Below are 16,060 nucleotides of genomic sequence, written 5' to 3'. Positions count from 1 at the left end.
GGTGTGGCCGTATCGCCTTCACTTGTCTGTTGATGTCAGTAGTATTTGGCTGTCTAGAATGGAACTCGAAAGGGAACATTTTCGGGCAATGATCCTTTACGATTTCAAAATGACTGTTTGCCTTGACCGTTTGCAGGAGGCATTTGGATACCTTGCTCCTTCCCGAGCTACAATTTGTCGGTGATTTGGTGAATTCAGAAGATGCCGGACATCGCTTAACCCATTTGTGCCCATTGTCGACATTTGTCGACGTGACGTTTTGGGACCCCTAGAGCTGAAATGCAAATCGGGGTAAACGAGACAACTTTTTGTCTAGTGTTGACTGGTATCACTGTATACGATAAGGACAGCGACATCCCGCGTCGTGTCACGTGGTGTGCATTGTGTATGGAGATTTTGAAGCGAGCAGAAGATACAATGTCTCTCTCTAACAAGTAACTATATTACTGTATATTATTACATCACTTTTCTTTAGTAGCTCAGTAATTTTATTCTCAGAACATGTCGTTTTAATAATCTTTATTAAATTTCCTGTTATTCATTGCAGAACATTGTATTTTTTTCACATTGATTTTCGTGTCGACATTTGTCGACAGGGGTCACAGGAGGGACCATTTACTCCACATTACCGGGCATTCTCTTTCCCTCTCTCGTGAATGGAGAATAATATTATTTTCACGTCGGAAGCGTAAACTTTAGATTAAAATAGGCCATTTGCCCCCTCATGTTTCCAGTTAGGAGGGGGAAGGCAAACCAAGTATCTTACCGTCACTTTCTGGTAGAAAACAATGTATTTCTATTCTCTTATATGTAAGAAACACTATAATTTAACTTTTCCTTCATCAACATAGTGTCCCCCGTGGATGAATGGTCACGCTCGTCGCCTTGTAATCCCACGTTAAACTGTAGGTCCCGTTCTGTGGACGTCATCATCATCATCATCATCATCCCATGGAAGGCAATAGTAAACCACCATGGGTTTCCCTTGCACAGGGACCTTTGGGTCAAAGACCTGCCTTCAGGCAGAACAACCATCATCATCACCAACATAGCACTATACACAGAAGCCGTTGTATCTAGATATCCTTGAGTTGCAATAAATAAATAAATAAATAAATAAATAAATAAATAAATAAATAAATAATAAGAAGAAGAATGAAATTTCCTACTTGAGTCGATGCCGTGCAACAATTCGTATATTCCCAATATTCACTGAAACAGAGATATATAATTGTTATTTATAATTCAACGCTAGCAATAATAATAATAATAATAATAATAATAATAATAATAATAATAATAATAATAATAATAATAATACAGTAAACTCCATCTTATCCGAGAAATTTAGTGGCACATGTGGGGAAATCAGCCAAATAAAGTAAAAATTCTTTTAGCCTAGTAACTTATTGTTTTGTATTGTACAATCGGGGACAAAAAATGGAATTTCCCTCTTCTTGTCCCGGCATTTTGAGACTTTTGTGCCTACTATGAGCCATTGTCATTAGCTTTAGTTTTAACCCTATTTCCAGAACGCACAATTGTTTGCTTTGTTGGGTTTCCTCGTTCTTCGTGGGAATCGAATAAATTTAGGGGCTGTCCCGATTTTTTGTCCAGACTGTACATAAAACATAAAACATAATGTAAACAGAGATAATATGCACAGTACACCAAAAGCTATTTGTATTGAAATACAGAAACTAAAAACAATGAATAAAGTGTTTATTTTTCTATTTTCTTAAGTTGACGGCTCGTAGGACAGTAGTTTTATCGAATTTTTCTCTCGGAACGCCCACGCATATTCCCAACGCAGATAATCAGGATTTTACAATAATAATATAATAATTTACAGAAGTCCTTAAAAGGCTGGTAATACGTGCGAGATGTTCAAAATCATGTAATAATTATTTAATAAGAAAATGGTCATTATTGGGGTAATTATAACACTTAAAACCTACATTTTAATTGGAAAACTAAGGTGTTAACATTAATGTCTAGAAAAAATACGTTTATTGCAATAATATTATTTGCATTAGATAATATAATATTGTATTACAGTATAGTTGAAGAAAGTGTGTCTGCAGAAATTTTGCCTTTTTAGGAAATAATGTCATAATTATTTTTTACATAAAATGAAGAAGTTGTAAGAACATGGTATATAATCTTGTCACTAGCTAATGAGTAGAAATAACAAAATATGTAAACATTTTCTGCTATTTTTTCATGGTGCCTTTCATGCCCATTGTCGACATTTGTCGACAAGGAAACGAGAATGCATACTGTGGTCATTTGTGACCATTGTCGACAAATGTCGACGTCCGATATTTCAAAACCTATGCAATAAAAATGGAAAAAATGAATTTCAGGCATTAACTTACGTCCAAAGTAAAGATTTATCAACAATAGAAACAAATATTCAAAGAAAATATAATTTGGGCACCAATGGGTGAAAGCTGAAGAGAGAGCTGGACGTCCGGCAACAGCTGTGTCAGATGAAAAAATTGCCGCTGTGGAACAAATGATTCGAGAACATCCTCGAACAACTTTCAAGGACATTGAATCTACAGTAAAGATTGGATCGCCGGCAGTAACAAACAAGCTTCATGATCATCTTCTGCTAAGGAAGGTTTCATCTCGTTGGGTGCCTCACACTCTTACTGAACAGCAGAAACGCATGCGTGTAGAATGGTGTGAAGAAATGCTTGCAAGATTTGATGGAGGCAATTCTCGACGCGTCTCTGTCAGTGTTACTGGTGATGAGAATTAGATTTATCAATTTGACCCTGAAGATAAACGCCAGTCTACAGTTTGGATCTTTCCAGACGAAAATCCACCCAAGAAAGTGAAGCGACCGTGAAGTGTGTAAATGAAGATGGTCGCAAGTTTCTTCTCCAAATCTGGTCATGTTGTAACTGTTCCACTTGAAGAACAAAGGACTGTTACTGCTTAGTGGTACACCACTGTTTGTCTAACAAATGTGTTCCAGAAGCTTCGAGAACGGCGTCCAAGGACTGGATTGCGTGGGATCCTGCTTCATCATGACAACGTGTCCGCACACACGGCTAACATCACAATTCCGTTTTTAGAAACTACAGATGTCAAACTTATGACTCATCCGGCGTATAGCCCTGACCTGGCCCCGTGTGATAGGATCGCATGCGTGAGAAAAGATTTTGTAGCCCTGAAGAAGCTGTAATGGCTTACGAGAATGAACTTTCAACACTGCTTCAAAAAGTGGTTTTCGAGCATGCAAAAGTGTGTACAGTGTAATAGTAAATACTTTGAGAAAATATAAGTGTTAAATTGATTTTAAGTACGTAAGTTATTTCACATCTCAAAACTTTCGTAGTGACCCTCGTAGTCAAAGTAAACCATCTAACTACAATTTTCACAAACATTTATTACATTAATTTAAAAGAAAGAAAAGAAATTCAAATCACAAATCGTTGTTATATGTCAGTAGCATGTACATTAATATATATATATTCGTTATTTGGATTATACAATGGCATCGTTTTAGATGCAGATATAAAAAAAAAACTTTTGTGTGTAACTGAAAGATGAGTCTTTACCTCCTAAGTCAGATCTTTAGTAATATTTATACGTCCTGACGCATATATCAAACGAAGCGTTAAAATCACAACTATCAGGCACTATTCATAGCGTACAACTATTTCGCTCTACTTTGTTTCATCTTTATATATATGTATATATATATAGTCATAAGAATAGCTCATCGAGTGGATGCTACACAACTTTTATAAGTACACTCATATTGTGAATAGTTCTCCCACTTTGGAATTCCAAAAGACGAAATTTTGTTTATATCATATTTAGGATATCTTTGTTCGGGTCGGTCCGATTACTAATTGGTTAATTTACCAAATCTTAGACACTTGTTTTTGTCGGGACACAACCTTTCATTTTATTTAATTTATTATGTAGAAAATTGATATAGAGTTTTCCAGTTCGGAGCGACATTTTCACAAGTATTACGTTGAAGATGGCTGGGATCCAGGAAAACACCACTAATTAGGATTTAGGATATGTAGGTGAAGGGGGTGTGTAAGGCTACACTTTCCAAAGTAACCTGTCATTGTCGAACAGATATTAAACCTGTTGACGAGTTTAGGTTACGTTTAAGACCTGCCGTTATTCCACCATACATGTTAGTAACAATATTACATTTGGAATTACTAGTTACATTCGTTGGAACAAAATATTTATTACGCGGCGGTATTTTTAACTTCTACATCTCTACATTCATAGAGAAATTACATTAAAAAAACCACGGCAACCAATTAGCATTTGGGATAATTGTGGCGCCCTTACATATATCCTTTCAATCAATTACGGTACCCCTCGCCGAGACCTTTATTCAACTCACTGTCTCGTCCGAAACGCCCTCTTGTTATAAAGTACTTCATGTGACAGATTTACTTTAATAGAAACTTAGTAGATATTCGTGGAAACACTAATATCTGCATTACTGTTTTTACAGATTATTTACGAAATTTTGGATACAATTTTAGCTTTTCTAAAATATAGCGTAATTCATATCCTTTTAAAATTAATCTGGTGTTGAGGCGTAACTACGTTCAAAAATTTCTGTCGAGTCATTTCTGCACACACACATTTACACCAAATTTCAGTTTATACGTCTGGAGTTCTTTCAGTTCCCTTCTTCCTTTTCTTCTATTTTCTTTCTTTCTGTAATACCAGGTGGCAGCAAAATTAACGGAAGGCATACACCATACGAATTGTACGAATTCGAATGAACGTCACAAAATACACCAACGCAGAATTTGCGTTAAAGCGAAAAAATATATCAAACAAAAATTTGGAGCAGTCACATTGGCGGTCGAAAGGAATGTACGTGCACCATTGAACATGGTAAACGTTCAAGAGCCCTGTACCGTAGTTTTCCTTACATAATCACCACTGTTCCAACGTCGGTCTGAACATTAGTTGACTGGGAATTTTATAGAATTTTCGTCGGGTTACCACTTCATCAGATGTAAATGTCTCATTTTAACGTAGAAAAATGATGAACTCGTGGGGCATTTATACGCATACATAAAAGTTTATGGGGCTTTTATATGCAAAGTATTTTTTTTTACATTTGGCACTGTTACTAAATTAAACTATTATACGTGCATGACTCACAATTGATATACAAATAATTTTCATGATATACTTTCAATATTTGACTTACAATATTGCTACATGCGCTCTTATTATTAAAAATAACCCAAACATTACACAAAATTATGACATTATTTAAGCATAAAATGTTCACATTACTTACTTTACGATATTATGCAAAAACTATAAAACATGAAAAAATAGATATTATGAATTACTTAGCTTATCAGACAAATAGATAAAACAAATATTATTAAGAATCATATTTCAATATTTCATAAGAGGAAATAAACAAACTTATTCTACACATATTATGCTTAAGGTTACATAAATGACAAAACATTCTTAAACTTCTTTCTAACAAAAAAGTTACGAAAAACAAAATTGTTATTCAAAAATACAAAGATTACACATTATTTAAATATAATAACTACAAGAAATAAATTTATTACCACTCTTTCGTACTGTTACGATAAGAGTGAGGCCGGATAGAAGTAAGTCTGCCACACTTTTACGCTAATTAGCGCCTATCCATTTAAATTTATAAGTCTCCTTTCCCCATTATACATTCATAGTTTCATCCCACCCCTTTGGAGTGGCAACAAGACCTTCTAGTGAGGTAGGAGTATAAAACAACATGGAAAAATGAACCCAAAGGTTAAAAATAAATGAGGGGGGAGTTGCCATTAATAATTCAATATTCGCGTAACAGTATTCCACTGACACAAAACTTACTCTCACTCTAATAGAATTAGAGCATATCATCGTTTACATCAATAATAGCACATGAATGCTAAGCAACTCACCTCATACAATTGGTGGTTCAAGATCTTACTGTTAGTTGCAATAACTTGTCGCAAAACATCAACGAGACAATATGATAATTCGTGTAAATGAGAGTTTTTAACCCTTATTTCTTTTACATATCAATACTAATGAACAATATTTTCATACGCATTAATATTTAGAGCACAATTATGTCCGTGACTGTTTTTACATGCCACGTTTGTTTAGCTTTAGATTCAGCAGATGATATAAAGCTAACAAGAGTACGATACTGACAATCTAGCTTATCATTTAAGTACTGCAAATATGTATCACATTTTAATAGCTCTTTCAACTACAATTGAACATTGAACTTATTACTTTCACTCGCGTTGAAAACAGACAAACTAACTTTCGTTACATTTAAGAAATTCACATTTACTAAAGTTTCAGGTTCACAAGAATAAATTTTTTCGCTACTTTCTTTTACAGAATCAAATTCTTTTTCATGAATATGTTTCTTAGCTAATTCTAACCAGATGTTCCTAGTTTTCTGAGTGGGTCTCCACACTCTCATACGATCAATAGAATGTACACCACAAGATTCTCCAGTTAAAGGATCTACAAGTTCAAATACTTTGTCTGAAACCTTACTTTTGCAAAACAGGGGACCTTTATAGAGAATGAAAAATTTACGAATCTTCTTGTCAACTGCTGAACTCAAATGTGATTGCAACAAAAATACCAAATCATTTTCTTTTATTTTATATTTTCGTTCTTGGAATGCATTATACTTCTCGTTCCTTTTTTAACTTTTTTATTTCTTCGATAGTCAGCCATTATGAGTTTATTTTCTCAATTTACACGTTCACTTTCATCATAGCTTTCGTTTGTTACAATGTCAAAGTGCTCCAACACAGAGTAATTTGCTTTTACGTTTAAATGAAGGCTAGCAGAGCTGACGCCTAAACTACTACATACAGAGTAATTCAACAAAATGGCAATTTGAGGTACGTATCTATCTCAACAAATATGTTCTTCGTTACACAGTAGTTTGAACAACCGATTTGTCTCCCAATGGATTCTTTCTACAATGGAGCTCTTCGGATGGTAAGGAGTTACACAATGAATTTTAGTACCATATTTTTCCATTTTAGATTTAAATTTTGCCGATACGAAACATCCACCTTTGTCCAACAATATGGATTTTGGAATTCCCATGATTAGAAAATAAAGTATTCTACACACCTTAAAACACATTTAGGTGTTGCGTTTCCGATTGGAAACATTGTGTAATATCTACTAAATACATCCAAAATAGACAACACAAATTTATTTCCTGTATGAGAAGCTGAATAAGGACCTAACAAATCAATAGAGACCATGTCTCTTACATTCTTTACGGCTACAGTTTGTAAAGGAGGCGAAGTTTCATCTTTCGTGCGTTTACACACAACACAATCACGCAAATAATTGCTGATATCGCTACGCATAGATTTCCAAGAACAACAATCACTTACAAAACCTAAAGCCTTTTCGAAACCAAAATGCCCTTGTTCATGATAATTTTGAATTACATCGTTCACAAGTGAAGGAGGAATACAAATTTTCCATTGATTAGGAAAATGGTAACGGCGATTCAACAAAATTCTATTTTCAATTTTGTAAAATTCACCAATATTACGGTTCTTAACCTTATCATAAGGATCATTGGGATTATCTAAATACTTCATGATATTTTCATACTCTGAATGTTCTCTTTGTTTGTTGATTAAATCTTGAACAGACAAATGTTTGAAACAAGAATGCAACACCTCGTACTTATTAACTTCATACTTTTCAACCTCAGGAAACAAAATGATACGTGACAATGCATCGCTAGCTTGATTATCTCGGCCTTTAATATACACAATTTGTACGTCGAATCCCTGAATTTGTAAGCTCCAACGAGCAAGCCTAGAATTCCACTGTCTTATTTTGTGTAAATATACCAACGAATTATGATCCGTATAAATTTTTATGTCTTCAATACAACAATTGAGACCAACACTTAAGCGCGACTACAATTGAAAGGCATTTACGTTCAGTCACTCTGTAACTTATCTCTGCAGGTTTTAACGTTCTACTATAAAATCCTAAAATATGTTTCTTACCATCTACTTCTTGAAAAAGAATATTTCTCCAAGCAACTGAACTGCAGTCGGTAATTAAACAAAACTCATGATCTAATAAAGTATGTGCAATCATAATCTCTTGAACTAAATCATTTTTTAATTGATTGAAACTATCTCCACAAGCTTGATCCCAGATCCACTTTTTATTTTTCTTAAGCAAACCAAATAAAGGTCCAGATTTTTTAGCAAAACTTTCTACAAATTTAGCGCACCACTGAAACAAACCTAAATCTCTTTGTAACTCTTTCAAATTTCTAGGTCTTGGAAGGTCTTTGATACATTGTACAGAAGAGGGATTCTTTGTAATACCTTGTGGACTAATGTCAAACCCTAAAATCTAAATTTCGTGTTACAAAAGTATGTTTCTGCAGATTCAGTCATACCAGTCTCGTAAACTTTTTGAAATATTTGATCCAAAAAATTGTAACTGTTCTTCAAAGGACATAGAAATTACTGAGACATCATCAATATAAGAGACTACCTTTTCATACAAACCTGCCCCTAGGACAGTTTGCAGGCAGAACATAAAAGCAGCTCCTCTATTTATATAACCAAACGGATCTCGAGTATATTGATACATTTTACCATTCCAACAAAAGGCTGTGTATTGTTTACTCTCTTCACTTAAACATACTTGTAAATAACTTCCTAAAAAATCTAAACAGGATACGAATGGGATTCCTTGAAATTTGATGAGATCATCAATTTTGTTGACTTTCAATTGTTTTAATTTGACAAATTTATTCAACTGAGTTAAATCCACAACAGTACGGAGTTTACTAGTATTTTTCTTGGCTAGACACAACAAAGGATGACAATGCTCGGAGAAACATACTTCCACTACGCCACATTCTAGCCATTCAGCTATTTGTTGTTCAATATTTTATTTATACTTAAAGGGCAGTGGGTACTGGCGTTTTACAATTGGCTGGTTAGTTTCAACTTCAATAGCGTATTTAAATTTATTACATTTACCTGGCAAATCGCTAAAAAACAACCTATGTTTCAGTAATAAATCATACAATTGCTGTTTTTGAACATTAGATAAATTTTCGATTTCAGGAACTTTTCTTGTAATTTCACTAACAGAAGGAAAGTGACTTTGGCTACTACAAGTAGTTTTACTTAAATTACAAATATCCTGATTTACTTTTACATTATTGTGAGACTTTTGAATTTCCTCATCCTATTTATGAATTTGTTCCCCATAGAAGTGATACAAATGATGATTCTTTCTCGTTTTTTCCATAGTTTAGTAGCATTATCACTATGAAAATCCAAAGAATCGTTTTCACTCAACACAGGACTAACATCATAGTCAAGAAAAGGTTGGTATTTTTTGAGTACACTGGTTTCAACTTTTTCTTCTTTCCACCTTCTTTTCTTCTTTTTCTTCTTTCTTCTTAATTTCCACCTTGAGATTTACATTACCCACAAACGTTGATGACCTAATTTGACTTTCAATCATGCTTACGCGCAAGTTTCTAACTTCTTGGTTTACTATATCGAACTTACTTTCTACATCACCCTTCTGATCGTCTATCATTATTTGAGTACGGTGAGCTACTTCACGGGTTGCGATACTAACTACATAAACCTCGCGAATATCTCGATCTAATTTCATGATTTTAGTCTCGTGTTCTTCCGGTTTTTCCTGTGCTTGTTTAACTTTATCATTAACTAAATTGACATCGGAACTTAAATCCTTAACTTTATTTCCAATCATTATAGTAGCTTCCTCGATGTCCCTAACCTGATCTCCTAATTGATTAGTTTTAGCATTAGTTAGACGTATTTTGTCTTCGTAGTAACTCACGGGAAGCTTAACCTCATCAACTTTCTTTTCTTGTACATTTAATTTCTCTTGAAACTGTGCTGAGTTATCCGCGCAAGTACGACTAACCCTGTTTATTTCACTTCTCATTTGTATTAACTCGGTCGATAGTGTCTGAATTTGCCCATCCATCTTACATTCTAACATTTCCAATTTACCTGTAAGGTTGTTAAAAAAATTCTATCCGTTCTTGGGTTTCAGTTTTCGATTCGTTAATAACATCATTGAGTTGTTTTTTGGTATCAGCGACAACACCATTAAGTTTATTAATAGCTTCAAGCAAAATTTGCAAGCTTAAATTCTCACTTTCTGCCATGACTACATATTACAAATGCACAAACGCAATTATTACCAATAATATTTTCAATTTAGCGCATATAGCATAATATGACAAATGAAATCTGTCAAATATTACAACTCCCAGGTCCTCTCCCAGATGATACATCCGTTATAAATCAGCTAGTAATAACCTGAATTACTATTAATTGACTTGTCTCTGAGAGGGAACGCCATTCTATTACGGTAGAGCTTCGCCCAGCTCGGTACGCACCATCATTAGACGCTTAACGTAGAGAACTCACAACTCTTTACCTCCAAATAATGTAGCTTTGCACTATATTACTTGTAGGTTCAGAAAGCTCGTCCCCTCGACAATCGTCTAATAGTCCAGGAAGACCTTACCGTAACGGTCCAGATTTGGACGGAATCACCTTAGAGGAGACCTAGGGCGTGATAAAGAAAATAGGTGAGTGCATCACCCACTTTCACAGATCAATTAACAGTAATTCAAAAACTACGTTTTCGCCTTGTCATGCAGCCTGAAAAAAGAACGAACAAACCTAAATACTTTCAGTGTCATTTATTACGAATAATTAAACGTACCTGTAACATAATATATATTTACAGTTTATCTTGCCCCAATTTCAAAATCGGTTCGTAGAAATACTTTGAAGTTTCTTACAAGGACAAAGTCTTAGTCCGTCGAAGCACACTAACGTTCGTGATCGCAAGTTGAAAGTCTTTCCATTCTAAATCTGATGAATCTTCTTGCAATAATTGTCCTTTAGTTCACTTTTCATGATTTACGAAGCAGGTTTCCCAGGGAACATAATGACTGTAATATTTTGAAGATTAATTTGAAGAAATTTGATTAATTAATAGACATTCATATCAATTGGTGTTTTAGACGTCCATTCTATTACGGTACCCCTCGCCGAGACCTTTATTCAACTCTCTGTCTCGTCCTAAGCCCCCTCTTGTTATCAAGTACTTCATGGGGTAGATTTACTTTAATAGAAACTTACGAGATATTCGTGGAGACACTAATATCTGCATTACTGTTTTTACAGATTATTTACGAAATTTTGGATACAATTTTAGCTTTTCTAAAAATATAGCATAATTCATATCCTTTTAAAATGAATCTGGTGTTGAGGCGTAACTACGTTCAAAAAATTTCTGTCAAGTCATTTCCGCACACACGCATTTACACCAAATTTCAGTTTATACGTCTGGAGTTCTCTCAGTTCTCTTCTTCCTTTTCTTCTATTTTCTTTCTTTCTGTACTACCAGGTGGCAGCAAAATTAACGGAAGGCATACACCATACGAATTGTACGAATTCAAATGAACGTCACAAAATACACTAACGCAGAATTTGCGTTAAAGCGAAAAAATATATCAAACAAAAATTTGGAGCAGTCACATGGATATATGGTAACATTGACAAAGCAGCCAACTACTCTGCAGATTGCTCTTGCCATGCTTCTGAACAGCAAACGTCTCATTGACGAGTTCTGTAAGTTTGGAATCACTTGTAGTTACACTGAGGCCCTAAGATTTAAAGCGTTAGCTGCAACAGAAGCCAGCAAAGCACCATCTTTGCAAGGACTTAATTCCTCAACTGACGGATTTGTGCAAGCTGTTAGTGATAACTTCGACACGACTGTTTCATCTCAAGATAGCCTACGTAAAACTCACAGTATGGCTTTGCTGATAACTCAAGAGGAGAAGTCATAGAGTTGCAACAGTAACAAAATTTGTTGCATTACAAAGGAAGAAATGAAGGAATGTGTGACTAGTGCAGTGCCTGTACACCGGTACACAGGGCCAAAAAAGCCACTAATGCTCCAACCTTTCTCAGTAAAAGAAGTGTCGACTCCTGCAGTACTTGCGTCTCAGGTTTATTCAGTTTACAGAGCACAAATAATAGATTTTGAGCTTCTAAAGTCGATCATTAGGAGTCTTGTAGTCACTCCTGAATATGGTGGCTATAATACAGGAAAGGAAAGATTAAGTTACACTCCATCACGACTAAGGACAAAAGCTATTTACACACCTCTCATTGACATGACTCCATGTTATCCTGATACAGTCCTGACATCAATGTATGAGGTACAGAAAAAACACAATCCACTGGACAGGAATACACATTCTATACAACAGGTCAGTAGCTATGCAAAATTGTGGTTGGAATGCAAAGGGCTTATCCATCTAAATTTAAGTCATTCGTACCTCGTCTGGGAGGGATGCATATGCTAATGTCTTTTATTGGAAGTGTTGAAATTTTAATGGCGGAATCGGGACTTACAGAAGTAATGCAGACTGTATTTCGGGGTGTTAATCGTATGCTTGAAGGAAAGAAATTTCCCCAAAACATGCGAGCTCTCAGATTAGTAGCAGAAGAAATTTTACGTGAGATATTAGAAGATGATGCAGTTGTTTCTTACGATGAGCTGATGTCCTTGTTAGAGGAAACATCTGGGCAGACTAGAACAGTTCATCTGTGGATAGACTGCCTTCTTAAACCTGTTTTCATAATGATTATTTTTGTACACTCAGAAAGGGAAGGTGACTGGCCGTTACACCTATGGGCAGCTGAAGCTATGCTTAAATACTTCTACTGTGCTGGTCACTGGAATTATCTTCGTTCTGGTGTAGTGTAAGTTCAACATATGTACCGTTTGAAAAAGGACTGCTTACACATGTTAATGAAGAATAGGAATCATGTAATGAGACACCATATTGGGGTGTGGAATGGAATGTTTTCGGATATGTTCAGTGAAACAACATTTATGCGATATGGGAAAGGTTCTGGTGGACTTGTTGGGTTAACACTTCAGCCTAAAACAGTTGATACATAGGCACTAAGTCACCATATTGTCAATTCATTAGTCAAAGACCTGTGTTACTTGAAAGAGAGGCAAGGAAGAGATAGCAGAGTTCTTTCTCATAAAGGAGAAGGTCATTCTAGGATGCAGAGCGACCGAGCAGATAGAGAAAAGATACGAGATATGTTGAGATCCTGCATACAACCTCTGAATCCACATGAACACCAATTAAAATTAATAAATATTGCCACTTTGTCAATCGCTTCTGAAAATGTTAATGTGGACAAAGTTGTAGAAATAGGATAACGTGGTCTACATATGTTCAAAAGCAGCCTTCCAGCTGGTTATTACGCTCCTCTTAAGAAGAAAGTAGTAACAATGGAAGCAATGAAGAAATGTGTAAATGTGAGAGAAAAAGCAGTATATGATACAGCCTTGATTTATAGCCGGGTAAGCTATTTACTATCATCTCGTGAATTATCGATTAATAAAGCATTAAGTTTAAGAGCTTTCGTCTATTCCAACCGCTCCTTTTGAAATCTGTGGGGAAATAAGGCTTACCAACCCGAAGTACGTTATGAAGGAGAAACTGGCACGTATCATATCTACCCCAAATGTCGGGAATCCCGATACTGTGGTTATAGATGGATGTGCTATTCTCTGGATTGTTCAGTGGCCAGTAAGTGGAACAGTCTGATTATGCAAAGAATATTTACAATTTTGTTTCAAAATTCTTTCGTTACTTCGACTACAGCATTAAGTCATCGACGAGGAGATTACGGTGTAAAGGTGTCAGCAGAAAGTATGTATTGCAGCTGTCCACACCATTGCCTTCTGTTAATGTTATATTACAGAACACACACAATAAGCAACAGCTGATTCATCTTGTATGTGCTGAACTTCTTCAACTTGCCGAAGAAAATTGTGTTTACTCTTGCTCTCTTCCACCCACGTCGGAAGCTTTTAAACTAAATGTAAAGCGCGCACATCTACAAATACTAATTTGGCTGAGTGCAGACAGAGCAGACCCACCAAATGTTGATCCAACTTCTTATGGATTGACACGTGATGAAACAACTAAATCGTTAAGGACAGTTATGCTTCCTCCAAATGTTGAGCCAGCTCCTCCCGATGTACTTCACCTCATCAAATATTCCTCTTCGCCAGAAAAACCTTGTTCAACAAGAAGATGTAGTTGTGTAGGTAAACTTCCTTGTACAATGTTTTGTAAATGCTTTCATGATAGATGCTACAACAAACTAAACACGTACTCACATTACGACGCTGACGGGAGTGAAGAAAGTGGTGAGGAATAATATTACAAATAAGCATGACATACTTAAGTCATTATGTATGTTATCTTGAATAACCATTTTTTACATATAAGTTTAGCTTTTAGAATACCACTAGAGCATTCATTTTCTAAGTGTGCGAAACCTCTCGAATTACAGGTGCTATATTTTAATCAAAATCATAAAATCTAAGAAAGTTATAAGAATATTTATGTTTTAAAATATACCATTTATAAATACGCTTTACTGAAACAAAAAAATGAAACAGTCTAAATACATTACATTAATGCTTAATAAAAATGTCTCGAAATTGCAAATGTTGCCATAAGGGCTGATATCGTTAGAAAGATTGTTCAAATAGAAGCAGAAAGCGATGAAGCATTATTCTTCGTTAATTTGAATAGAATTCAAGGTACATTTCCTGCAATGAACTATTTTTAATATAGATGATGGGAAATCATGAGTTTAATGGGAAATGGTCAAGGTGTCATCCTTTCATGGGGGTCCTTTCATGAAAATATAAAAATATTTTTTCGGAAGGAGATATATCCCATCCTTTTTGTACTTTAAAAGCTGAAAGATGCTTTGGGAGGGAATTTTCCAGAATTTTCCAATTTTATTTTACCTTTTCTGTTCGTCGCAGCCCAAGTGATTAACACAGTTGGAAAGACTGTTTCAGTAGAAGAAGAAAAAGGTTTGAATTTTTATACCACGTTAACTACTGTTGAAGTTACAGATAATTTCCCCGAAATTAACGATTTTTTAATAAAAAGGGGGAGTGAAAATCGTTGCTGAGTTTTGCGGGAAATGCTCAAGGGTATCAGCGTCGCACCCTGCAGTTTTGGATTCAGCACATCAAAATCTATAAGAAAACACACACACACAAAAAAAACTTGGTTACCCAAAATGCAAGGTTATCGCTCTGCCACCAGACTGTGTTGTATGTTTTCATTTGAGAATAAGATATTAAAGTTTCAACATACCTCTACTATTTTACTTGCTGGTCCTTAAAGGACTGTTAAAATTTGTTTTGTAAATCGTTTACTTAATGAACGTGATAAATGCTTAGTATAACATTTAATGATATTGTTTGGTTTTGTGGTCGAAGAAATTAAATGTCGACTAGAAGCAGGGAATTCGTGTTACTATTCGCTTCAAAATCTCTTGTCGTCGCGAATTCTGTAGAGGAAGAATTTGAAGCTTAAATTTATATAAAACGATAATCATGCCTGTTCTTCTGTATAGTTGCGAAACATAGTCGCTTACTGTCAGGGAAGAACATAGACTGAAAGTATTTGAGAACAAGATCCTGAGAAGAATATTCGGACCCAACAGGAACGGGAATGGGGAATGGCAGAAACTTCATAACGAGGAACTACATAATTTATATGGTTTACCCAACATTGTTAGGGTCGTCAAGTCTAGGAGGCTTAAGTGTCCAGGTTATGTACCTAGAATGGAAAAAATAGAAACGCTTTCAAAGTCTTGACTGGAAGACCATCGAAAAACGACCATTAGAAAGACCTAGGTGCAGATGGGAGGACAATATTAAGATGGATCTCGCAAAGATAGGAATACAAAGCAGAAACTGGATGCAATTAGCTAAGGATAGAAGTCAGTGGATAGCTTTTGTGAACGCGGCATTGAACCTCCGGGTTCCATAGGCCGTAGAGTTAGTTATGGTGCAGTAATACCAAAATTAGATTCAAATGGAAAAATACGTTTCTTAGAGGGAATACCTG

The sequence above is a fragment of the Thermobia domestica genome, chromosome 18 (assembly GCF_964235325.1).
Source record: "Thermobia domestica chromosome 18, izTheDome1.hap1.1, whole genome shotgun sequence".
NCBI lineage: Eukaryota > Metazoa > Arthropoda > Insecta > Zygentoma > Lepismatidae > Thermobia > Thermobia domestica.
Note: the sequence above shows the minus strand (reverse complement) of the source record.